General features: G+C 36.0%; 1 protein-coding gene and 1 long non-coding RNA gene across 2 annotated transcripts in view; one reads left to right on the forward strand and one right to left on the reverse strand.

The window, feature by feature from the left end:
• Positions 1-2,746: 2,746 nt before the first annotated feature.
• LOC141454872 (glutathione S-transferase-like) overlaps positions 2,747-26,380 on the forward strand; it is a 108,789-nt gene continuing 85,155 nt past the window's right edge. The window contains exon 1 of the mRNA XM_074129541.1: positions 2,747-2,903. The gene's annotated coding sequence lies outside the window, so the exon portion shown is untranslated. The remainder of the gene's footprint in view (positions 2,904-26,380) is intronic.
• On the reverse strand, positions 5,106-12,885 carry LOC141454873 (uncharacterized). Its single transcript, XR_012458999.1, has 3 exons — positions 12,755-12,885; positions 12,443-12,540; positions 5,106-5,615 (listed from the first exon to the last, which is right to left on the reverse strand). It is a non-coding gene; the product is annotated as an uncharacterized lncRNA (long non-coding RNA).

The raw sequence follows: 26,380 nt of genomic DNA on the forward strand, positions 1-26,380 counted from the left end.
GAATAGTGAACCCTATAGCAGATATAAACTGCAATGTATTAGCATACCTAGTTATAGAGATATGGAAGGTTAAATTTTAGTGGTTTTCAAATACTTTCAAATTTCAAACCTTTATATCTTTTTTCGTAGTTTTGGGAATTCAATGAATTCTTTACCAAATTGTAGAGAATAGTGAACTATATAACAGATACAAATTGCAATGTATTAGCATAACTAGTTACTGAGATATGGAAGGTTAAATTTTAGTGGTTTTCAAATACGTTCAAATTTCAAACCTTTATATCTCTATTATATACTTTTGCGAATTCAATGAGTTCTTTACCAAATTGTAGAGAATAGTGAACCCTATAGCAGATACAAATTGCAATGTATTAGCATAACTAGATACTGAGATATGGAAGGTTAAATTTTCGTGGTTTTCAAATACGTTCAAATTTCAAACCTTTATATCTTTTTTCGTACTTATGCGAATTCAATGAATTCTTTACCAAATTGTAGAGAATAGTGAACCCTATAGCAGATACAAATTGCAATGTATTAGCATAACTAGATACTGAGATATGGAAGGTTAAATTTTCGTGGTTTTCAAATACGTTCAAATTTCAAACCTTTATATCTGTTTTCGTACTTATGCGAATTCAATGAATTCTTTACCAAATTGTAGAGAATAGTGAACCCTATAGCAGATATAAACTGCAATGTATTAGCATACCTAGTTATAGAGATATGGAAGGTTAAATTTTAGTGGTTTTCAAATACTTTCAAATTTCAAACCTTTATATCTGTTTTCGTAGTTTTGGGAATTCAATGAATTCTTTACCAAATTGTAGAGAATAGTGAGTTCACAGTTGTATAGCAGATATAAATTGCAATATATTAGCATACCTAGTTATAGAGATTTGGAAGGTTAAATTTTAGTGGTTTTCAAATACTTTCAAATTTCAAACCTTTATATCTGTTTTCGTAGTTTTGGGAATTCAATGAATTCTTTACCAAATTATAGAGAATAGTGACTTGTATAGCAGATATAAACTGCAATGTATTAGCATACCTAGTTATAGAGATATGGAAGGTTAAATTTTAGTGGTTTTCAAATACTTTCAAATTTCAAACCTTTATATCTGTTTTCGTAGTTTTGGGAATTCAATGAATTCTTTACCAAATTGTAGAGAATAGTTACTTGTATAGCAGATATAAACTGCAATGTATTAGCATACCTAGTTATAGAGATATGGAAGGTTAAATTTTAGTGGTTTTCAAATACGTTCGAATTTCAAACCTTTATATCTGTCGTCGTAGTTTTGCGAATTCAATGAATTCTTTACTAAATTATAGAGAATAGTGACTTGTATAGCAGATATAAACTGCAATGTATTAGCATAACTAGTTACTGAGATATGGAAGGTTAAATTTTAGTGGTTTTAAAATACGTTCGAATTTCAAACCTTTATATCTGTCGTCGTAGTTTTGCGAATTCAATGAATTCTTTACCAAATTGTAGAGAATAGTTAACTGTATAGCAGATATAAATTGCAATGTATGATCATTACTAGTTAGTGAGATATGGAAGGTTAAATTTTCGTGGTTTTCAAATACGTTCAAATTTTAAACCTTTATATCTCTTTTCTTACTTTAGCGAATTCAATGAGTTCTTTACCAAATTGTAGAGAATAGTGAACTGTATAGCAGATATAAATTGCAATTCATTAGCATAACTAGTTAGTGAGATATGGAAGGTTAAATTTTCGTGGTTTTCAAATACGTTCAAATTTCAAACCTTTATATCTCTTTTCATACTTACGCGAATTCAATGAATTCTTTACCAAATTGTAGAGAATACTGAACTGTATAGCAGATATAAATTGCAATATATTAACATTACTAGTTATTGAGAAATGGAAGGTTGAATTTTAGTGGTTTTCAAATTCGTTCAAATTTCAAACCTTTATATCTATTCTCGTACTTTAGCGAATTCAATGAATTCTTTACCAAATTGTAGAGATATGTTAACTCTATAAATAAAATAATTTAATATTAGAATTCGTATATTACCAGGTGTATAAATTTCACTTCTTCTTTTTATTTTAATACAATGTAATAAAAGTTTTAATTTTCCGATGAAATTAACCAGTAATTGTTTGATTTTTGTTTTATTTTTAATAGCAAGTCAAAGAGCAGGCCAACCAAAGTAAAACATTCTTTAATTCTCCTTAATTGTTAATACAATGCAGCTGAAATCCTTGTATTAACCGACAAACTAGGGGAGAATTGCTCCTTTTTTTTTAATATTAATTTTCCAATCGAATTTAAAAATTCTGGGATTTCCTGTGTATACATTTTACCATTGGCTCATTGCCTAGTTAGTGGGATATTTGGCAGTATGAGGTTGCCCTGCCTGGTGCTTCCTGATTTCTAATACTGCAGAATGTCGTATTTTCCTTTAATGACTTTAAATTTAAAATGATTTTTAGTTAAATAGAAATAACTTGAAAGTACTTGGGCTTCGCCATAGTCTTTCATAACTGGCGTCCTGAGCTTCGGTGTTAATAATTCTAAAATATTTTTGAAATTATTATCTTCTTAATTGACATTTTTTTGATTTTGTTTATACAAAAAAAAAAAAAATCTTTTATAATGGACATGGCAATCGTTGTATAAGCGCACACTCTTCAGTTCACAGAGGGCACTATGTGGTTAACTGTTTGGCCGCATCGAGGCAGCTCCGTACAGAGATAGCTAAGTGGCAAACCCCTGTGGCGGGGCTGTAGGACATTCAGTATATAAATTTTCTGGAACTAGGGGATTACGCGGTATACCCTAACTTGTCTTCAGATAGTATTGCGCTGTTCGCAGTTCACCTGGACCAGAAAACCCCTTCCAAAGCCGAAGTGTTGACAATAAAGGTGAGCGGCTTCCATAATTATTTATTATTTATTAATTTGGGTAAAATTGTTTTAGATATTCTTCTAAAAATTTGTAATCATTTTTTTGTTTCATTGATTTGTATCGTTTGTTTTTTTTAAATTGCATTCTAAAAAAAAAGTTTCAGTCTAACTCTAGAAAATTTTCAGCTAACATTACATTCATTAGACGTCTTATTATTTATCACTTTTGGCACTAATTTAGAAAATGAGTTTTTACTTCATATATATATATATATTTAGGTCCCTCAGTCCTAAAAAGTGATATTAATGGTCTCTTTTTTGTCCTTTATATTATATATTGTGAACAATATATACGCTCATAACAATTATAGGTAGCTTAAAAGTTTTTTCGTGGTTGGTTATAAATCACAAGGCCTGACCGCGAGGTGGTTTCCGGTCAAAATTCCTCCACCGGAAGTGCCGCTTTTCTGAATTATTCTTGTAAGATTTCCTCTTCCGCAATAGTTCTTACATTTAACGGTCTCAAACAGATCTAAAAAGGAGCGATATCAGTTTTCTTCTACTGAATGCAAGGCTTATAGCGCCTAAGTTGTTGCTCTTATTAAAAATAAACAAAATAAGAATACCTACAGCTTATCTTTTTTTTTAACAAAATACTACATTGGACTCCTAAGTTATGGATGTTAAAAAAAATCGAAGCACAAGCGAAAATTACAGACCAGAAAGCTTACTAAGCTTAGTAAAAGTTTGGAAAATTTAATTGTTTACAGATTTTTCAATTTCACTTCTGAAAAAAATTGCTGCCGAAAATTTAATGATTTAAGGCGCGTCAACATCTCAGGTTATTGGCGCCCAGAGCTTTTTTTCAGTGCACTGCCGGCCTCCGGACAGTGATCTCTTCGTTACAGACAACACTGTCTCCATCACCGGACAGTGTGAGCTGTAAGAAGCTCCTAGGAAGAGAGAATCTACGGGGCCAGCCGCTGGATTCGAACCCGGGGACCTCCACCTTGTTGAATCCAATACGCTAACCGCATAGCTAATCCCTTTCCCTACTGAACTCTGTTGTTGTATTAACTATTTTCTCAGATAGCTATTCATCTCTTTTCATCAAACCAAATTTTTGCGAACCCCACTGGAGTTCTAATGTCTGCGTTATTCATGCTAGTTTCCTAAATGTACTGTAATTGATTCTTAGTTATTTGCATATATATAATGATGGTATCCCTGAACTTGAAAATAGAAAACTGGCTCTTTCCGAAGATACACTTACTGGGTTACACTGAACGTTCAGAAAATAAGTACATACTTTTATTAACCGAAAATAATAAGCCTAAATTGAATAAAAAAAGTTTTTGTTTTTTTTGCACCAATGGTAGCCGGTAATTTCTGAAGATATAGTGATAACAATGTAATCAATCAAATCGCCACTTTTGTGGGGTACATCTTGACGCCAAGTTCAACTTCTACTTCCTGCATCAAGACAACTTGATTGATCAAAAAATCTAATTTGAACACTTAGGACTTTCTCTAACTTCAATTTACTATAATTAAATTCTCTTCAAACTTATAATTAGTACGAAAATGTAGTTGACTTTAAATATTAGGGATGTTCCGCTTCAAAAATATCCGAAAAAAACTGCAAAAATCAACTTACAGTCAGCTCAAGATTCATGCGTCTATAGCTAAACTAATTGTTAATGGAATAAAATTGTTATTCGGCCATTTTAAGACGTTACTATAGACGAGCGGTTAGATAAGAGGCCCGCCAAGCTAAAATATATTGCTGTATTGGGTTTGAATCCTTGTCTCTAGGTCTTGGGTTTTAATTTAATGATTTATATGAGAAATTTGTAGTAAAGTATGTTAGTCTTTTGTTCTTTTTTTTTACTTTTAAATTGTCAGCCATTTTGATACTGCGCTTGCGAAAGTTAATACTCGATCTCAATCGATATCAGAATCAATTATCAAAAAGTTAACAATAACTCAAAATAACAGATTAGTGTTAGGTTCATTTAGTGCAAAGTTACACCAGAATGGGCACATGCCAAGATAAACCTGTGCTTCCAAAAGTGTGGATTTGATTATAAAAACATCAATTTATTTAATTTTTATAAAATATGTCACTTTTTATCAATTCTATGATAAGAAACATTGCATGTGTAGAGCTTTACGTCAAAAACTTATCAAGTGCAATTTGGTGCAAGTGCAATTGGACGTGTTAGGAGCAAGGTTTTTTTATTTTAGCTTGCCGTGAAGGTTGTTTTATTGTAAGTTAACAACATACTAGGCGTTTACAAAAAAGTTATTTTACACTTTACCATTCGAATAGAATCAATATATTGTATGACCTAGTTTAAAAAGCAAAAAAAGAAAAGTCCATTTTCTATAATTGCTAAATAATGTGTCCATTATTATATTAAATTTAGTCAAAGAAGTTCCATTTTCTATCGGCTGTTTTATGCACTATTTCAACCTACGCATAACTAGTGAGTTCCTATTTTTTTACAATAATCGACTAACAAAATAATAAAATATTATAAATTTTCAAATTCATTACAAATAATTACAATTTTAATCTTGAAAGTTGGCAAAACATCTTGTAAATATTTTATGTATTAAATTTTAGTCATCACTGTTCGGTAACCTAAGAGAAACCTTCTTACATAGTGGTTCGGTGGTATCTGATTTTACGCGATGGTAATGAATATTTTTCTGAAAATACTTCACCTGAAATTGAATAAATTCCAGATAATTAGAAGATAACCTACTTAAAACTTACTAATATGTATGAACTAATGAACAGCAATATTAAAACTGTCCGGTAGGACAGTTGTATAAGGGTTGATCGTCAAAAACTGCACGAAAAAGCGTAATGTTGAAAGACACCCAACTTTGACAATTTTTTCTCTTTTTCTGTAAAAGATAAAATTCCCAAATTTTCGTTAAAATATTGGGCAAACCCTCCTTTATAACAGTAATTTTTTTGCAACAACCCAGATCTAATAGGATCCGAGAAAAAAGTTGCCGAAAATAAGCAAAAACCGCTTTTTCAAAAAATGTTCTTGTTCTTGTTGTTGTTGTTGTTACCTTTTTTGTAAACAACGTAGCGCCTAAACGCGTGAACCAATTTTCATGAATGAGGTGTCATTCGATTCGGAATTTTATGTAGATGTGCCTTTTGGGGGTCTCGACGCTGTACATCAAATGGGTTATTATTACTAATTACTCTGTAAATCTCGGCCCGATTTTGATAAAATTTGGTAGGATGATAGGGTTAGGGCTCCCCTACGTAATATTAAAGCGGCGATCTGCTCTTACACTTATTAAGGGGAAGTATAGCAATCATTTCAAATTATCGACACGTGAACCGATTTTCATGAATGAAGTGTCATTCGAATCGAAATTTTGTACAGATTTGCACTTTGAAAGTCTCGATGCTGTGCCTTATAAGGAGAGGAGTTTGCCTCACCCAAATAAGGCCCTTTCTAAAAACTATTACCAATATTTCTATAACCCTTAGTCCGATTTTGATAAAATTTAGCACGAAGAAGCGGTTAAAGCTCCTCTACGTGGCTGTGAAGTGCCATCATGCTCTTACTCTTACCAAGAGGAAGTACTGCAATCGTTAAAATAATCAATAAGTGAACCGATTTACATCAATGAATTGCCGTTCGATTCAAAATCTTTGTCTGTATTCGCAGTTTATTTTTCTTACTCCTCTTAAAAGGAAGTACTGAAATCGCAGTTTAATTTTTCTATTTACGTGCAAATACCTTCCTATTTTATTCAAAACGCTTTTTCAAAAAAATTGTTATTGAGGATGGTTTGTGGACCGCAACTATAATCATTCTTTAAAAAGATCTCTTCAGTGGTAGTTACGGTTCCGACTTAACATCTTATCAGGTTATAATGATAGAATCGCTTATTCCAAATTTTAAAAAAATCTGTAAAGCAGATATGTAACTATACAAAATAGACAAAAAGGAAAATCTATCCAAAAGGTACAAAAATCTCCTTAACAAAAACTTACAGTTTAAAAAGTTAAGTATAAGGGTTGATTAAACGCCAAAAGGTACACAAATCAGCGAGTACCCAACATTTCATTAATACTTCATTGACATAATTTAAGTAATTTTACTGCATTAATTTTCATTAACATTTTTTAGAATTATTAGATGTCACAGACCCTTATGCTGGCCATTTTCATCTACAATATATTTGTTCAAGTAGCACACCATTTAACTTAAATTGATTGACTGTAATATCTTTTTATCTATATATATGCATTTTAATAAAATTTGCATACTTTTTAGGACAGCTAATTATTCCAGCATTTTACTATAAGTAAAATTAGGGGAACTAAATTAAATTAAAATTGGAAATGAATAATTATTGTTGAATAATCTACTTGTTAGTAACTGTGTGTTATTTGTGCTCACGAATATTTCGGTGAGACGAATTCAAGACTGAAATATTGTTTTAGATCCTCCGTGATTCAAATTTTTTAAACAGTAGCCGACTCTAACTTTGTCTTTTTCTACTTTAACAAGCATGAATATGTGTCAGAATAAAGGGCACATTAAAGAGAAATCATAAGAATAATTTGGAATAGAGTTAAAATAAAGTACCTATTTAATAACGAAGATATAATATACATTTTATAACAATTATAACAAAAAAATATAAATGAACTGGCCAGCATAAGGGTCTGTGACGTCTAATAATTCTAAAAAATGTTAATGAAAATTAATGCAGTAAAATTACTTAAATTATATCAATGAAGTATTAATGAAATGTTGGGTACTCGCTGATTTGTGTACCTTTTGGCGTTTAATCAACCCTTATACTTAACTTTTTAAACTGTAAGTTTTTGTTAAGGATTATCTACTGTTGCCAATCATGGTAAGTACAAAAAACATTAATTTACAAAAAAAAAATGTAATTTGCAACCAAGTAAATATTTAACGTATTTATGTTTTTAACTTTATTTTTACACTTATAAAGCTCAACTTAATTCAATATTCTAAATTTTAATAGGTACCTAACCTTCAGCGGGTAGATTTTTTTCTTTAAATTAAGGGTTTGTCTTCCATGTATTGTTGAAACAATTAAATGCACCCTTCAGAAAAGCTATTTACAGTTGTTCAGGCAATAGTTCAGATTTTTAAAAAAAATAATTCACCAGGTGAATTTCACTTAAGAAATACTTTATTTCGGACAGTATTTTGAGTTTGTTCAATTTTGAAGTACTTCACTGACTAAAAAAATCTGATTTATACATTTTCATTAAACTAGAAGGAATTTTTAAAAAATATTTGTTGATAATTTAAGAATGTTCCGTCATTTGTACTGTAATGGCGACACCTGTATAAATACTGATAGCCAAATAATTTTCTAAAAAGACAGATTTCCAATTCAGCGTATTTTAAAATTGAGTGTTATTTTAAGTCTTAAAAGAAAGTTTTACCACTTTAGCGTATTTCAAAAATTGTTCGTTATTTTAATTATGACAGTTTTTCCACTTCAGCGTATTTCAAAAATTGAGTGTTATTTTAAGTCTTAAAAGAAAGTTTTACCACTTTAGCGTATTTCAAAAATTGTTCGTTATTTTAATTATGACAGTTTTTCCACTTCAGCGTATTTCAAAAATTGAGTGTTATTTTAAGTCTTAAAAGAAAGTTTTACCACTTTAGCGTATTTCAAAAATTGTTCGTTATTTTAATTATGACAGTTTTTCCACTTCAGCGTATTTCAAAAATTTTGTGTTATTTTAACTCTTAAAAGAAAGTTTTACCACTTTAGCGTATTTCAAAAATTGTTCGTTATTTTAATTATGACAGTTTTTCCACTTCAGCGTATTTCAAAAATTGAGTGTTATTTTAAGTCTTAAAAGAAAGTTTTACCACTTTAGCGTATTTCAAAAATTGTTCGTTATTTTAATTATGACAGTTTTTCCACTTCAGCGTATTTCAAAAATTGAGTGTTATTTTAAGTCTTAAAAGAAAGTTTTACCACTTTAGCGTATTTCAAAAATTGTTCGTTATTTTAATTATGACAGTTTTTCCACTTCAGCGTATTTCAAAAATTTTGTGTTATTTTAACTCTTAAAAGAAAGTTTTACCACTTCAGCATATTTCAAAAATTGTGTGTTATTCTAAGACAGTTTTTCCACTTCGGCTTACTACAAAATTGTGCGTTATTTTAACTCTTGAAAGAAAGATTTACCACTTCAGCGTATTTCAAAAATTGTGTGTTATTCTAACTAAGACAGTTTTTCCACTTCAGCGTATTTCGAAATTGTGCGTTATTTTAACTCTTAAAAGAAAGATTTACCACTTCAGCGTATTTCAAAAATTGTGTGTTATTTTAACTAAGACAGTTTTACCACTTCAGCGTATTTCAAAATTGTGCGTTATTTTAACTAAGACAGTTTTTCCACTTTGGCGCACTTCAAAACTGTGCGTCATTTTAACTCCAAAATTAAGACCACTGTAAGACTATAACTATCGAGTTATAGTCTTACAGTGGTCTTAATTTTGGAGTTAAAATGACGCACAGTTTTGAAGTGCGCCAAAGTGGAAAAACTGTCTTAGTTAAAATAACGCACAATTTTGAAATACGCTGAAGTGGTAAAACTGTCTTAGTTAAAATAACACACAATATATCGATATTGACGTTGAATGAATGAGCAAAAGTGAATATGAGAGATGTAATGCTTCTAAAATTTACGCATTATAATATTGATTGTGTAAGTCGATATTTTGGTTACAATAATTAGAATTTAGTAATTAGACGCCTCAAGTTAACAAGCAGCACCCTACGCTCATTAGTAGGTAGGTGGCTAGTAGCGTAGACTAGGACTAAATGGGGAGCTGAATTCGACTAATTCCCAGGAGTATAGCTGGGTGTGTGCGTTGGTCCGATCTATCTGGTCAGACTCAATACACTGACGTCTGCTGGCACTGGCTAGGAAATGATGGATGTTGACTCTCAGTTTTAGTGGGAGGTTTTTCCAAGTTAGATATTGCGAATATGTATATATATATATATTGTAATCCCAATGAAGTTTCCATCAAATTGATCCATTTATCACCCAGAGAGGTAGCAATTTGTCATTCATATTTTGCTTTCTTTTTTTAAAATGGAAATTTCGTACATTCAATGGCGTCTATTGGAGAATTAGTGAAATACTGGAATTCCATAAAACAAGAAGTTTGTCCAACATGGCCTCTGAGAGTTCGCCAATCTGCGCATGATTATAACACAAAAAGTAGAAAAGTTGAAATTGTGTTGATCAAAATACATATTAAGCATCGTAAGTGTCCGTCTACTGAATCGATTTTCCATTTTGTTGTTGTTGTTGTTGTTGTTGGGGTGGGGGGAATTTATAGGAAAAGTTCTTTTACGATATCTGCCTATTTATTTGGAACTCTTTTCTCCCAGAAGTCTTTCTTCGAGGGCATTTTGGGGAGGGGCCTTCTTAAGTGCCTGTCCCGTGGAATTTTTGGGCCCACCCCTTTACTTACATAATGTTTACTGGAAAACTGGGGGTTCAGTAAGGTTACTGAAGAAAATCACGTAAACGGAAGTGGGAATCTCTTTAACTTCCGTTTGCCGTCTATTCAATGATAGATCTAATGCTTTTGTTTTCAAAATTCATGTCTTGAAAATTTAAGTTTAAGAGGATGTATTCCGGAAATTACGATTTTTTTTTTTTTTCTCTAGTGAACCTGTTGGGGAAGCACAAAATATATTAAAATTATAGCGAGTCTGAAAGGAAACAGGAAGTCGTGGGCGTGTTCACATTAGATTTATCTTTTCCATCGTGTTACAAACTAAAATCCAATAAAATGTGTGCGCCGTCAGAGGAGACAGAGGAGAGGTAAATTGAAGCTTCTATCGCTAACTCGATGCGACCGTAAGAGCTTGTTTTGCCGCCTTCGGGCTGGCGGGCTTTTCCCCTCACACTTCTGTTCGGGGCAAAAAAACAACTCTAGACTAATCCTGTGAAGCCTGTACTCGTACTGGTGCTCCTCTCTCGACACACAGAAAGCATTGCAATCAAGCAGATATTCTATTTCGGGTTTTACCGGAAATGCACGCTATGAAGTCTTCCTTTTTTTTTTTTTTATCTACGATCTTAGATATTGCAGAATCTTCTCAGGCCGCTGTATTTAAAGCTACTTTCAAGAGATGACAGACAGTACCTCTAAAGTGCTATTCCAATTTGAAGTACGTCCACATCATCTGTAAAATATTAATCTGTTTCCTTCCATTTAATTTATTTATACAATTTGCAGAGTTAGGAACGCAGGAAGTGAAACAGGTGAACTGTGGAATCTATTAGACGGGATTAGCAGGAGGAGTGAAACTACCCATTGGTTGCACTGCTGACATGATACCCTACTTTGATAGTCAATCCCGAATGAGATCTCGTGACAACTGGCGCTGTGTAGTATGGGTATTTCCTGGTATTCTTTCTTGGCTAGTGTTGCATTACCAACGGAATGTCAAGATTGTTATGTAGTGTCAGGTTTGTGACGTAGAACGGGTGATCAACTATTTGTCGTCGTGGTCTTTTAGCTCATAATATCTGTACTGTCCGTATGTTTATCTGTCAGGCTGGGCTCTCAGAGTTCTAGTACGTAGGTCCACATAGATTGGACTATAGAGATGTAAATCAGTCTTTTTAGTTCCATCGTAAACAATTTGTGCTTATACAGGGTGAACCAGTAAGTATTGTCCATAGGCCTACTGTGTGTAGTACATCTAAAGTGGAGTTCAATGACGTATTGGCCAACTTCATATTTTCCTCTGTTCTTGAGTGACGTCACTTTAATTTTTTTTTTTCTAAAATCATTACTTTTTTTCCAATAAAAATGCTATTACTCAGAAAGTTTTAGTCCGAATTCGATTCTGATGACACGGCTAGAAAGGCAGATAAATTTTCTAAAAATTGACACCATTTCGAAGCATAAGTCATTCTCCAAACAGCCTCAATCTTCCTCCTGGATACTGGGGAAAATAAAAGTAATCGAAATTTTTAAGAAAACTCATTAGGCCCTTATGTGATCATTATCAGACCCTAGGTGCTGGCACTTTTTATAAAAGTTTCCTTGTCTAATGGGCTTTCAAACGGTATATCATTTTCCAGGATTCCTTTTATCTTCGTATGAGAAATTACGTTTGTTTTGCAAGAAAACGTGTTTACGAGCACTCAACAGTGTTAATTTATCAAGTTGTTTAATTCATTGAAAACTCTTTTAGATGGACTAGTAGTCAATTTTTAAAAAGTCGATTGTCTTAAAATAAGGAAGTCAAAGGTTACAAATTGCACTTTAAACATTTACTTCTGATCTCACTGAAATATTTGAGAAAATGTTATACCGTATAAAGTGACGTCACTCAAGAACAGTGGGAAATATGAAGTTGGCGAATGTCGTCATTGAACTCCACTTTAGATGTACTACATACAGTTGCAGCTGTGGACATTGACTTACTGGTTCACCCTGTATACAGAGTATATACATTTTTTTTATACAAATTTTACTTACATCTGCTGCTAGCGGAATATCCAAGTGTTGCAATTTTTATTCCCCCTTTTGTATTTCCTTTCAAATAAAAGTATTTTATATAATCGCCTGTCAGCTGGCTGTAATTTTGATAGATAATAGATCGTTTACCAGAATTCAATTTTAAAAGATCGATTGGTGAATTAAAAGAATATTTTGACAAAATTGATAGATTGATTCGTAATTTGAGGTTTTCATTTGATTGACAATTCTTGTACATCTACTCGATATCTTTTACAACAATCAACCTAAACAATGATTGCCAAAAAATGACTTACTAAATATGATTCTTACCATACGTCATTCTTAAATTACCCAACTAAACTAGACACAGAGATGATGTTTATATCCTGAAAAGGTTGAAATCATCACGCGAATCACTATTTTACAAGGAAATATTGTTATGTTAGTGTCCAAACTGTAGTGACACCTAAACGAACTGAATATTATCCCTCCCGGAAACCTGGAATAGGAACTGGAAGGGGAAACTATTGGAGGAAACATGACGTCACAGTTACCACAAAACCACATTTACATTCCTGTTTTCTCTTTTATAAAAGTAAAGTAGAGTAATCGCCTATTTTTTTTTTTCAGGCGGGGCTTAACGTTGCTACTACTAGGTGTCCTGGACGGGGGCGGAAGCTCATAATTTACTATAAACAATTTTTTCGTAACAAATAAAAAGTAGTCATACGCAGGAGTCGAACCGGCGATCTCTGAAACACAAAGCCACTCTCTTGACCACTACACCAACACCCGCCCCTTCAAAAAAAACCAAAAAGTTTTTTCAAACTCAGCGGAACAATAAGACATGTACCTGTGGTGAAAGCTTCATTTTGAGATTGTTCAACTCAAAACTGACGCATCTGAAACCTTGGTTGCGAACATGCACACACACGACTTCCTGGCAAGCTGCTGACCTGTACGAACATGTTCACTTACACTTAAAAGTGTCCAATTAACTGATTCATTCCCTGAAAAATGATTCAAATTAAACCTTTCGATCTAAATGTGAAAAATTTTATTCCGTTAAATGGCGGAAGTCAGGTTTTCCGGATGGGAGCCAATCTAAATTTAAAGTTTCAGCTCCCTGCGATTTTTGTAGTTTTGGGGGGAATATTTTTTTCTGAAAACCAGTTTTCTGACTCAGAGGACCGGAAAACCTCGTATTTCCCACTTCCCCACCAAACTAGTTAGCATGATCACAAATAGTTTCCTCCTACCAAGGAAGGGGAAGCAATAAAATACAAGAAAAAAAGAAAAAGAAGTAAGTTTCCAGAAGCAGGAAGTCGATCTCTTTTATTCCAGGCCGCTGGTCGAGATACAGCAGGCCGTGGAGCTACTTTACTCTGGTGATTATTGATCTAGCAGGCGTAGGACCTGCTCTCCATTCAGATTGCTATAGAATTCTTTAGAGCAAAGTGTTAGAGGAGACTTCGGCATTCAAGGGCCATTCCCGTTTTCAAAGATCTCTCACTTAATACCCCCCTCAGACCACCTCCCTATTGGATTACTTGACGGTTATAACTTTTAGTTCAAAGTTTAGCTTGCATCTCTTACTTTATCTCAATCTCTGGTCTCGACAAGAGTTTTCTGATCAAGTATTTTCCTCATAGCACCGGAAAAGCATGTACACACGCTTAAAGTAAAAATACTAGGTTTTTATTTATTAAGGAAATCGCAAAAATAGATTTAGTGAAGCGCATTTTCGGTGGACGATTTTTCTTTGGGGAGGTTGGGGGCCGGGTGATTATCAAATAATTGGTTGGAAACGTGATTTTCCCGGCTTGGCGCAGATTTCCATTTCATTATCAATTGCGTGTGTTTTCTTTTTCCACATTTCTCTCAGTTTCCTTGTTAATTAATTTTTTGCTTGTTTAATCTTTCAATTTTAATTAAACTGGGCTTGTTTACTAGAGTTCACTTCAAGAGATTATCTCAGGATGCTGAGCTTATAAATAATCCTGTTGAAACTTGCTGCAATCGCTAAGTTTCAATTAAAAAAAAGGAAGGAAAAAACTTTCTGTAAAACATTGAGTTAATATGAAACGGGAATTTACAAGTTTCTCTAACATTCTGGGACTGTGGTAATGTCACTCAGAGGGTTGAAAAGGAATTGGAAATCTGGAGTTAAAATGCTTGCTACCTAAATTTGGATCAGATGCGTGGGGGAAAAACCTCTCTTGGGTAGGACAATGAGTCCATCGCTGGCGAGCATCTGCACTTTGGTCCATTAGTACAGACCTAGCGGTTGTTGATGCTTTTAGGGCTATAAACCAAGGTAGAAGTCCATCTTACTGGGCTCTATCTGTCTGGCAATCGGCAGCCTACCTATCCTGCTGGAATGCGTGGAATTCCTTGAAGGTTCCTTCTATATTGCAAGGACCAAGCCCTAAGGTCTCCTGGTAAGAATCAACTTTCTCTTATTATTTGCCATGCTGCTCTCTATTCTTTGGAGCACGGTGGGACGGAACCAATGCCCCACGGCACCGCAGCCACCAAGAGGCTTATTGTGCCTTCCCCTTTAAGTCTAGTAGGTGAAACTTCCCCTTCTAAGAAGGTGGAGGGTTTTCCCTAACAGTTCCTTCTGCGCTACAATCTCCTCTGGTCTCAAGGTACCAAAGATTTCGTAGCGCAGTCTCCTTCCGCCCTGTGAGTAGGCCTGTAATCAGAGTGATCTGATTCCTGCCCAAACCTAGAGTCACTTTAGTTCTTTGTCCGCACAACAAGGGCATAACCCTCTTGCTGTGTTTGACCCCAGGAAGCATCACCCAGTACTTTTCATGTTCTCTCCAGATCCAATCTCTGAGAGCCTCACGAACTGCACCCCTAGTGATCCCCAGGACTGGTTCCGGGCCAATGAAAGGAGTACTAGCTCCATTCCTGGCCAACTGTTCTTTGGAGCAAATGAATACCGTCTTAGTTTTCAGATCTCCCCGGGCATCCCGTGAGTCCAGGAATCGAGTATGCACAGAAGAGGGTTGCGTTGGTTAAACGACTTCTCTGTATCGTTATCTCTGCAGCCTGCCGATCTTCTAGAACCCGAGTGAAGCGTAGTACCGGATAATGTTGAAATTCTCTGCCGATTGTTATCAGATGTCAGGAGGACAACTCTGCTTGATTATAGCAGGTCTTGTGTCCGTCACCTAGTCCAGGTGTTGAGGACAATCTCCCTTGCTGTAACACCAGTTTAATGGCGACCTTATCCAGTCCTCTAATCTTCAAATCCAAATTTATTGCATTTGAAACTTGAGCCTTGAACTCCTTTTGATAAGAGGAGTTCTAAGGATGCCATGGTTTCCATAAACTCTTTTCATGTAATCATGAACCTAAATTGAAGCCATTTTTAATATTAAGCACGTAATTGCGAGTCGGCAATTGGAGGAGATGGAACAGTCTTACATCCTGCCTCCTTGTGTGAGAAATCCTGTAGCCTGGCATGTTCTTGAGGAAGTAGTATGCAAAGTTTATAAAAAATAGTTGGATGCATTTTGGAGATTATCTCAAAAACAACTGAAAAATAGCTTCAGAATGGTCGCAACTTCCGGTTGATGTATTTTAGCTACAATTTTACTACTGGAAACGATAATAGAACAAGGGGATAGTAAATTTCCGTTTTGTGGACTAGAAAACATGAATTTCCTGTGAAAATCCGACACGATTGCAAAACTTCCTCTGAATTAGTAATAAAAGAAGGTAAAAAAAAAGTGTTACAAAGCTGGAATGCAGGACATGCCTTGTATTCATGCAGGATATCCCAGCGCTTCTTCCTCAGGTGTCGCAATACCTCTGAAACTGAGTGTGAACTTTGGTTGTTGGTGGAACTGTTTAAAAGTGAATTATAATGGATTTCACGGCACCTGTGTAGCCCTGCCTGCGGTTAAGCGCAAGCCCTCTCTGAGGGTGGTATTTGTTAGCGAAACGAGTTGTGCGAGTCTAAAGGGCAGACTCCACACCCTTCAGCCACTTTGTGAATGTAACCTGTTCTCCAGGATAACAATGCTTCCCTTTCAAGTCCCTGTGAATAGCAGCAGGGTGTGCGCCTCAGCAGAGTGTGCGTATTTATTTAGAATGTAAGGTTAGCTAGGAGATCAATATGTTATACTCGTAACTGTGAAAATTTTTGCTACCTGGAGGCGGAAAACTATAGCGGAGGTGGCAGATGATTACTACGAAGTTCTCGGTCATCTTCCACAAGGTAATCCGCAAAATGGACGCATCCAATCAAAGGAATCGTTTTCCCATTTTCTTTACTTTTACTTCCTCCTACTCTTAGTGTGAGAAATGTGTCCGTGTGCGTGTGTGATCTATGAGTGGGCGTGTCTGCGCGTGCGTGTAAAAGCGGGGGAAAAAACATTATATCGGAAATGAAAAATCGCACAGTCCTGTCGGAAAGGCTTACTTAGTAACTCTATCATTAAACGACTACTAAAAAGAAAATGCCAACACTAAGCAGATAATTTGTTAGCTACAAAACCGTTCATTTGTAATTTACAAACTGTCTTCTTTAAGGCTAATGTCCCAAATAACAAATAATGTACTCAACGTCCATGGTTTATCGGATATCATGTGTCCGGTGGGATGAGCGAGAAGAGTAGTCATTTAGAGTAATGGTGGAGTCTCTGTGCTGGGTAGTAATGGGTACAGACCCCAGTCTCTGGGTATCCCACTAACCCATCTGTCTTCATTATCTCCAGGCGTCCAACCAGCTGACGACAGTGTTTTTTTTTGTTTTTTTTTTTGGAACACCTGATGTATTTCTTTAGATTTAGCAGCTGATTTATTAAAATTGTAATCTTGGTGAATATAATTAGTCATTCATCTTGGTTATGGTGAGATACACTGCACAGTTATTATAACGGCAAATTTGCTTGAATTAACTGTAACCATGGAGATACCATAAGAGGTAATGCAACCTCCGGAGCTTCTTTCAAGGCTAAGAATTCGGTGCTTTCCAGAATTTATCTCGTTCTTCCTTGTGGTAAAATGAGCCGTGAACCCGGAATAAGTGGTAGTTTAGGAAGGAGCGAGGTCTGGCCAATGAACAAGACCAAATTCCAGATCACTGATTTTAGAGGCAATCTGCCGCAGAGTGTGAGGACTTGCATGATCATGCCGCAGAAGAGCATTATTTCCTGTTGATTAAAGAGGAACTTACTTTGGACAGCAAGCTCACTTCCTAATTAGAATAGAGTTCCGCTTTTCCGGAAGCCAATGGGAAACCCTTCACGCCTTCAAAGTGCCACTACATCCATTTGCAATCCTTTTTACTTCTTAGTTGAGACAAAACAGGACTGGCCAGACTTGAACTGACAAAGAAAGCCTTGGTACATGGCCAAACAGAGTTTAAGCCCTCTTGTTGGAATGACATTTGGGTCTAATTCCCATGTTCCTATTAAGGAAGATTATGCAATTCTTGACCCGCTTCCAAATTTTGTACGACCTGCAGCTTTCCGTTAAAACGAGTGAAGGATCGGAGAATGTCCCGCCATTGCGCTTCCTCCTCTGAAATCCATAAACCAATTCGGTGCGCCAAGAATCGTCTAAGCATGGCTCCCCTCAACTTTATCAATTTCTCAAGCTTCAACCTTTCTTTAAATATTGCTCGAATTTCAAATTTTAACTCACTCAGTTTGTATTTTTTTTAAAAAACCAATTCATCACGGTCTAAACCCTTCTAAAGATGCTGTTTATTTTCCAGGAATGGCAACAAGTATTTTCTCATCTAAGTAATTGATTTTAGATCAGCCATTCAATAATTATAAAAAAAAATGCCCGAAACATTTTGTTGAAATCTGTTTTTAAGAATTTCTCATCTACCAATCTATCAGGGTAAAAAGATATTGATTTGTCAATCTTACACTTAGTTGTATTACGTTTTATATACTGTACAGTGATGCCGTAATTCCGGGATGGGGCACTGCTAGGTACGACATATGACGTCACCATCGCACTGACGTTAGTACAGCTGATATTTGATGCTATTTTTTCGTGGAAAATTCAAGAGCTAAGGTGTGGCTATTAAATAACAAGACTGATGCTGCTACAGTAGAACTATGCATACACCAAATCCCAACGACCGACATCTGTGCACAGCGTAAAGCCTTCTCTTTCGATTGCAGCGTCTCACGTGTTTGTAGAGAAATCTGTCTGACCGGAACCGTCGTTTGTGTAAGAGGTGTTAGTGTCGTTTTGCCGAAAACATGATACTACACATGTAGTAGAGCAACGAATTGTCGTGAAATTTCACATGAAACTTGGGTAAAACCGCTACTGAAACTTATCTTTTATTAAAAGAAGTTTATGGCGATGAATGTTAATCACGAAGCGCTGAGTTTTTGAGTGATTCAAGCGTTTCCAAGATGGCCGAGAAGACGTCGGAGATGATGACCGCCCGGGTCGCCCTTCCACGTCCAAAACGGATGAAAATATCGATTATAATTAATCAACATTACTACCGTGAGGTGCTTGCTCAACTCCGTGAATGAGTAAGGAAAAAACGACCCAATTTGTGGAAGAACAAGTCACGGGGTTCTCCATCAAGACAACGCGCCGGCTCACCCTGCATTGTGTCTGTCAAGACGACGTTTCTAGCCAGGTACAACATCGCAGTTTTAGGCCATCCGCCTTGTTCGTCTGACCTCGCGGCCCCATGTGACTTTAGATCTGTTCCCCAAAATCAAATCTGCATTAAAAGGATCACGATTTCAATCCGTTGAAGCTGTGAAAGAAAAAGCAGCACGCCTCATACAGGAGCTCACAGAATAAGACTTCCAGCACTGTTTCGAACAATGGTAAATTCGCTGTGGAGCGTTGTAGGGATAGGGGAGGGGTGTATATTGAAGGTGATAATAACTAAATATGTATAAATTTAAAATAAAATGGTTTTACAGCAATAGTCTCGTTATTTAATATCTACACCTCGTATTCTGGCAGTTAGGATGAATGCCTCTAAAGTGCCAATTTGGTGAAATGAACGGTCCTGTTACTTATGTGCACGATTAAGGGAAAGTTATAATTAGTTACCAAAATTCCAGAATTTCGATTCCCCAACCGGAAGTACTAATTTGGTGGAGAGATTTTTCTCTAGAGAGAGTGTACGGTACAACAAGTTAAGTTCTTAAGCGGGTGACAGATCATGATGACATCAAGAGATAATCTTTTGCCAGAAGGAGAAGGAAAGCAGCTTATCATATCCTGTTTTCACTGCCAACGCTATCGTCAAGATAACGATATGAGTTATTTTTTTGCGGCCAGAGGAGATCATATCATAACAAAGATCTCGTGGGCTTTGTAAGAAGTGGAAGGATTTACTAAGACTAGACTATCTTGAGGGATGGTGCTGTAAGCCTCTTGGCTGCGCTGCCATTTAAACAGGGCCCCGCCCACTTACTTAACAATTAATCATCATAATCATAAATCTTGTAAACTTTTATTTGAATCATTGTTCTTAAAAAGATTCTCTTATTACAGTTCCTGCTGGACGAGTTGGGAGAATGTTTCCCTTTATTGGTTTTAAACTAAATAATTGTACGAGGTAAACATGCCGTATTTGAAGTAATGTTAGCTAAGTAGCCTGAGAATAGTATTAAACGTCATGCGAGATGTCCACCCCATTTTTTTTTTAGTTTTTATCAAGAAGATACACAATGTCCTGACATTACGTTATTCGACAACGAGTACAAATATAAATATACTGCCATTTAGATAATAGTATATAAAAGACGTTGCGATAGGCACGGGTATTACAGAAATAGCATTACATTAACCTTATATCCCCTGGTACATCCTGTGTATCATTGGGCGGACACAATCGATGGACGGCCTCCCTCCCCTCAGGGGCCTTCATGACTGACACCCATGCAATTTACCATTAACAGCTGATCAACTCTGTTAATTCCCTTTTTATCCTTTCATCATTGCTTTCTAATCCTTTCTCCTGTAATTGTATCCCTCACCATCAATTGGGCGGGAAACAGAACTGGTAGCTGGAAATGCTCAACTGTATTCTCTAACTGAAATTATTACAGCTAGTCCAATTACAGGAGATTTTACAGGAGAAGACAACGTGTCAACAAAATTACAGGCGATAAGAATTTCAGTAAATTTTCATTTCCTTTTTCAGCGCTCCAACTTTAAAATGAAGTTAAAAAAAAAATTATTTTACATTCAAATAGAACCCAACTTTAAAAGTTCATTTTAGATTCAAGTACGCATTCTAAAAAAACGTATCTCGTTCCTGATTGGTTCATAGGGAGCCAAAAATTTCAGTCTTAGAATTTAAATTTATCACGCTTGTTTTCAATCTCAAGAAGTAGTAAATGAACTGACGGAAACATAAGTGAAGTCGAAATCTTAACACTATTGATTGACCTCTCAGGGAAATCAGAAGTAAATGTTTAAACTGCTATTTTTCTGCAACCATGTTGGAATGTTCTCATTACTCAATTAGAATCAGCTGTGTAATGCCCAACTTTACCTCACTAGTGGGGAAAAATTCCCGTTAGTGTCACTTTCCTCACTAGTGAGTGGAAAAACTTTATTGTGCTTCCTTGATATAAGAAGTTTTGCTATTAAATATTTTCTTTAATAAACTTTAATAAGCTTATTTAACGTAACTAAATAATTAAAAAACGAATATTAAAAAATAAAATAATAATTGAAAGGAATATAGAAATAAAAATAATATTTTAATAAATAATTAGATATTTTTAATTATAACAGTTAAAAAGGTTATAGTGTTACCTTATAGAAATTTAAAATGGATTCTAGTGATTCCTGTTTAGTTAATAACCCTAATGGTTGCAGAAAAAATATAATATTTAACTCGAGTTTAAAGTATTTTCCTCACACTCGGCAATTTGCACTTGCACTCGCCTTGCTTCGCTCGCTCGTGCGTGCAAACCCTGCCTCGCGTGAGGAAAAGTACTACTTTCCACACTTGTTAAATAAATAACTATTTTTAATTTTAATTTTTAAATAGATGTTTGGAAAAAAACCCATATTTTTTCATTATAAAACTTGCCAACCTCCTTCTAACGACCACCTCCAAACAGCGGCCACTTTGCTTTCCCCCGCCAGGGTCCGTTATTGAGAGGTTCGACTGTATATAGTTCCATCTAAATGAGAGTTCACAAAAAAAACGTATAAATATTTTAATTTAAAAACATTTATTTATTACCATCTACATGAAGAATGGTGTATTAAACTGAAAATTCCATCTACTTCTTTGTTGGATTTAAGAAAATGAATAAATAAGTAGAAGTCACCATCGTTTAAAGCGAAAGGTAACTTTTGGAAAACTCTCTCTCTAGTTCAGTTCCAAAACATTACTGTGGAAATTCGTTTTAGAAAATTTAGTGCAACCACAGTGTGATGAACTCTTTAGAGCAGGGAAATCTGGTGTGTGGTAGTAAAAGATTTGTATTTGGCATGTTGTGGAAGAGTTTGGTAACGAACTGGTGCTTTGTGACAATAAGGGAAATTGTTGCGAGTTATTATGACGTAATAGACGCAACAGTCAGAGCGAACTGAAGAGGAGTACGGTCACGAGTACATAATCTTTGTGTTGTTAGTAGGAGCATGTATAATGCTGATGTATTAGCAGCTCTTTATGTATATATTTACATACACACACACAGATGTTATACATATAAATATATTAAATTACAAGGGTTTGGGTTTCAACCAGCATCCTGACCATGTGTTGGTGTTAGTGTTCATTGCATAGACCGCAAGTGCTACCAGAAAGAGGTATATATATATATATATATATATGTATAACTAGACACAGTGCTACCAACCCACTTTGGTGCTGGCACAATGGGCTCCTACCTGAGCCCGCTCCATGCCCTACAAGTTCCTGCCTGCCTACATCCCGCAGGGCTAGGCTTCCTAATTAGAAACAAACATGCAGACATACAAAACCCAGTACTGAACACAGAACTTGTTGTACATACAGCTTTTATGTAGACGTTTGTTTACTTAACCCATTTCAAAATACGAGTACAATTCGCGCCATTTCACTTCTCTTATTCCCGCCACAATTTGAATAGCTAGTTGCAGAAATGATGGTATCTCAGAAAAAAATATTTTACCGCTTTGATAAATAATTGAATTTCATTCATTTCCCTGTACTTTATTCATTATTGTTACAAATCCCTGGGTACCACTCTATAGCCAGGGGGTCGGCAACCTATTTTACGTAGAGAGCCATTTCTCCTTAAATAATTTTAATAAATCTTACCAAGAGCCGCAAGGATGATAGTGTAAACAAACTCTGTAGATCATTTGTATTCACAAATTATTATTTTATGATATTCAATAACATTTAAATGTTTTATATATTTATTTTCACATATTGCAAAGTAAATAAACAAATAAATAATAACTATTCTCCTGGACGCCCGCCCGTTCGCTGAAGTGGTGGGTTCAAAGAGACGGTGATCTGGCCCTTTGTGGTCAATACTGTTTTTAAAAACCCTTATTTAACAGCAATCCTCTACCTTGTACTGATCTGGTGCGCTACCTTGGGCTCTACATAGACAAACGATTCACGTGGAGCCCACACACTAGACTTAAAAGACAAAGCAATGACGAAACGTGTGAAACTGCTTTACAGACTTCTTGGACGGCGCTCCAAATTACCCATTGAACTCAAACGATTAATATACAATACTATTCTCAAACCTATGTGGGACTTACAACACTAGAGCTGTGGGGTTCAGCCAAACCTACAAAACATACGGACAGTACAGGACATTTCAGTCAAAACTACTGCCGACAGATAGTTGACGCTCCTTTCAACGGTGACTAACCTCACTCTTCACACCGACCTCAACATTCCCTTCATAGACCAACTCGCTAAGACTAAATATTAAAAATTCCATACTGCTCTCTCTACTTGCTCCAATCCTCTTGTACTGTCTCTCGCCTCCTCTGACATCCCTAATAATCCTGCTCGCCGACTGAATCGCCAGTGGCCCCGCGACTTCCTTATAGTCTGAAGAACCAAACGCCATATTCTCCTCCTCGTATTCTCCTATCTCTCCTCTCTCCTATAAAGAGTGCTACCGCTGGGTAGCTTCTCTCCTCCTGCTCTCCTCCCGCACCAGTTCATCTCATTCAACTCCTATTTACTTATTGTATATAATGTATACAGATTGTAAATTACAAAATAAATATTTAAAAAACCCTTAGTATTTATTAATTTTATTTTTTTAATTTCAAAAACGCCACCAATTTTTTTTGGTTTTAATACTAAATAGGGTTTTAGGGGAAAATGGCCGATCTGGTTGCGAGATAGAGTTGAATCTCTCTGCCCCTCTCTAAACGGCCACTTCAGAATAATCTACGATGACATCACTTCCTGTTTTTGTTTCCCACAGAAAATTCTCAACAATTTGATTAGTAGCTTCTATGGAAGAGCCAACCTTTATCGTAAACACAGGGTATGAGGGAGAACCGAGCCAATAAGCGAGTCAAACTGTGGATTAAAACGGGGTTATTATCGCCCACTCTGTCAATATGTACACGGGCAAACATTGTTAAGCAATATGGGATAAAGAGAACACGGCCTGGATTAGCCTTATATCCCCGGATATCGATGTACCCTTGTTTACTTCTCTTAGTCTGGCTAAGAGGAGAGGGTTGTTGTAATCGTGCTGTTTATAAGTAATCACCGGAAGTATTAGTTTTAAGCTGCCCCTTGAGCCCTGGAGAAGTGGTTTTTACGAAGTGCTCCTATCGTCTAGGGTGATATTGGATATCCTTGAATCTGTCAACAGATTTAGCGTTATATTGTACGATATATGTAACACACTGAGTAATATTACTCGTATTTACGGTGATTACTTGATTTACGCACAATTCTAACGTTAATAATTAGATTCTCACCTGAAACTAAGTATCTCACCTGTATATCCAGGTGTTCTACCATTTGCGTACTTTTAGCGAGACCCCACAGAGTAGCGGAATCCCCAAAAATTAAAAGCCCTGCAACCAGGAACTAACGAAGGGTGACTTAAATTCAATACTTAAACTGGACCGAGTAGCCTACCGGCCGGAAATAGGTAGATGCTATAAAGTCACGCTAAGTTGATTATAAGTAAGTTATGGCCGAAGTAAAATTAACGATGACGTCAAGGTTTACTTTGTTACTTGTAATTTAGTCATTCCCAAAGTCATTATCGTGTTGCTGGTGGTGCCTGGAGCTATTATGGAAGGGTCTTCTTGCAAGGTCTTTTTTTTTTAATTATTGTTTACACTGCCTAAGTGTGTGTGTGTGTGTGTGTGTGTGTGTATGTGGAGGGGGTGGAATTATCACTTCCGGTCTTAGTTCCTTCTTATCAGGGGACATGGTTTTTGGAGAGGATGAGAGGATTGAACGTAAGAGCACTTTTTTCGACCGCCACTTCTTTGCAGCTCTGCGACCGCTTTTCTCTAAACTTAAGCTATTAACTGGCCAGATATGGGTCTGTATTTATTTTTCTTACTCGCCGTTTTTGCTTCCTTGAGGAGGAAGTGCGAAAATGTACTCTTTCGCAGACGATGGAACACCTGGCAAATCTGGATTGGACTAGCCAATCCGATCATCTGATAAGCACTGCTCATTAACTTCATTTACGATTTCAGCTGTTTGGACAAAATCCACGTTTTGATATCATGTTTTTTTTTTTAAATTATTGATGTAAAATTTCTCCTAATATGCCAACGGAGTCAACTCCACCGTAGAAACTTTAGTAACCGATCGGCCGCCCCTTGCAGGTTTCCATCTGTGGTTGCGGTTTCTGAGTGCTCCTTCCCGTGGAAAAATCTTTCTTTTTTTTTTTAATTTATTTTGTTATTTACAATCTGTATACTGTATACAATAAGTAAATATGAAGACTGAATATGGTGAACTGGTGCGGGAGGAGAGCAGGAGGAGAGAAGCTACCCAGCGGGAGCACTCTCTATAGGAGAGAGGAGAATGTATGGAGGAGAATACGAGGAGGAGAGAGGAGAGTAACAATTTAGGTCTTCAGCCTACAAGGAAGTCGCGGGGCCACTGGCGATTCAGTCGTCGAGGAGTATTAGGGATGTCAGAGGAAGCGAGAGACAGTACAAGAGGTTTAGAGCAAGTAGAGAGAGCAGTATGGAATTTTTAATATTTAGTCTTAGCGTGTTGGTCTATAAAGGGAATGTTGAGGTCATTGTGAAGAGTGAGGTTAGTCACCGTAGAAAGGAGCGTCAGCTATCTGTCGGCAATAGTTTTGACTGAAATGTCCTGTACAGTCCGTATGTTTGTAGGTTTGGCTGAACCCCACAGCTCTAGTCCGTAAGTCCCACATAGGTTTGAGAATAGTATTGTATATTAATCGTTTGAGTTCAATGGGTAATTTGGAGCGTCGTCCCAAGAAGTCTGTAAAGCAGTTTCACACGTTTCGTCATTGCTTTGTCTTTTAAGTCTAGTGTGTGGGTTCCACGTGAGTCTTTGGTCTATGTAGAGCCCAAGGTAGCTAGCACCAGATCTGTACAAGGAAGAGGATTGCTGTTGAAGAGGACCAGGTGGACAGGAGCCCCGCCGGAGAGTAAACGTGGCATGCTGTGGCATTTCTATGGGTTCATTTTAATCCGCCACTTCTTTGCCCAGGATTCTATTTTATGTAAATGTGTCCTGTAACTTGTATGAAGCTGATGAAGGATGTGTACTTGTAGCTAGTATGGCTGTGTCGTCTGCATATGTACAGAGTAGTGGAAAAATCTTAAAAGGAAATCGAGACCAATCTTTATTCGATCGCTAATTGCTAACTAAATTTTTCACCACCACCTTTAGAATTAATTTCCGTTGGCCACAAACAGACCAGTACAAAGAGTTTTGTGACGTCACGATATCCTAGTTTATACATTTTAATGAAATGAATACGTCCCCTTCAAATAGCT

This window comes from Rhodnius prolixus, unplaced genomic scaffold, assembly GCF_049639745.1.
Source record: "Rhodnius prolixus isolate KJV_2025 unplaced genomic scaffold, Rpr scaffold_15, whole genome shotgun sequence".
Classification (NCBI taxonomy): Eukaryota; Metazoa; Arthropoda; class Insecta; order Hemiptera; family Reduviidae; genus Rhodnius; species Rhodnius prolixus.